The 1,422-nt window shown below is 32.0% G+C and overlaps 1 long non-coding RNA gene across 1 annotated transcript; it reads left to right on the top strand.

The window, feature by feature from the left end:
- Positions 1-550: 550 nt before the first annotated feature.
- LOC105120062 (uncharacterized) lies at positions 551-1,031 on the top strand. The gene is made up of 3 exons (XR_841249.1): positions 551-637; positions 730-825; positions 959-1,031. It is a non-coding gene; the product is annotated as an uncharacterized LOC105120062 (long non-coding RNA).
- Positions 1,032-1,422: the final 391 nt, after the last annotated feature.

Genomic DNA, 1,422 nt, shown 5'->3' with positions numbered 1-1,422 from the left:
TAGATGACAACAACAACAACTGCGTTTTCGAATTAACTATTCACTTCTCTTCCTGTGGTCTATACAATTTACTAATCATTCACATTCTACAGCATACAATTATTCATTGCATTGACATTCCAATTCTGCTATTCAGCTAACGAAGTGGAGACTAGTGGATAATGTTTTAGTTCTAAGTTTGCAAATGAACTTCAGTAACATGCGACTTGTTTTCACATTTTGTCATGCAATTTTTATTTGTTCTTTTTTTTTTTTATGATTATATGTATCATATAATGGACCATGAACCCTATTTTTATCTTCTTCCCTTTCCGCACATTGCTTAGAAGAAAACATTTGCTAGCCTATCATTAAATCTGAAAGACTTATGAATTTTTAGTTTTTCTTTTTTGTAGATCAAGTTCTCTATGTATCATATAGGATCCAGCCGAATAATTTCTCTCTCTCTTTTTTTAATAGCAAAAAATATTCAAATTTCAATAAGTTAATAGGTTGGGTGTTCGAGACAGTTACTTAGTTAATTGGTAATTATATATTGTATCTAAAGAGGGATAGAACTGCATATGCTAATGAAGAGGAACGTCCAGTCCAGATGTCTGATCGGCTCCAAAACTTGGCTTACAGTGCTCTTACAGAGGTTTGCTTCAAAAATTTTACATTTAACACATTCATGTTAGATGGGTTTTTGGTATCTAATATCATGAATCTGAAACCCCTTCTATGCTTTAGAAAGAGTTTAAGCAAGATACGTCGAATTTTTGGGAGGAACCACGGAAGGCATCTTTATGGAAACATTGTGGAGATAGAAAAGAGCAGAAAAATAAGGTAATTTAACATCTTCTGTTTTTTGTGTGTAAAAGTAATGTCTAGTGTATAATGAACGGTGATGAAAGTATAAAATCTGGGAAATTAAATGACCAGAAATACCGTGATTAAGAAAACTATTTTGTTGAGACAGGGCAACTGACAAAAACAATTGGTACATAATGGTCAGTGCATATGGTGGTCTCAATCAACAAAGAGTAGCTGTAAGTGTCTAAACCTTTCAGCTACTGCTATGGAATTAATTGGCAATTTACCACAAACAACTGAAACAATTTGTATATCTATCAGGGAGAAAGATTTCTAGTAGAAAAATAGGATAGAACAATAAATACCATGTTTTCTTACATCTTCGTAGGTATGGTCTTAGCATTAATGAGAGCACGGAGAAGTAAAGTGAATGTTAAAAAGTTAGCAGATGTCTTGTATATGAGCCAAAGATGAAGATACAGTCTCTTGTATATTTCATGTAGTAACTTACTGATAGAGAATAATATAAATTATATTTTGGAATCTTACCTAATAACTTAAGTTTTTATGTTGAAATGGTTCTTTGAAATAGTATTAAAGCTTTGATAACTAAGCAGTTACGAGTTCGAA

This window comes from Populus euphratica, unplaced genomic scaffold, assembly GCF_000495115.2.
Source record: "Populus euphratica unplaced genomic scaffold, PopEup_1.0 scaffold4801.1, whole genome shotgun sequence".
In the NCBI taxonomy this organism is placed as follows: Eukaryota; Viridiplantae; Streptophyta; class Magnoliopsida; order Malpighiales; family Salicaceae; genus Populus; species Populus euphratica.
This window is presented reverse-complemented; position numbering and strand designations above follow the sequence as displayed.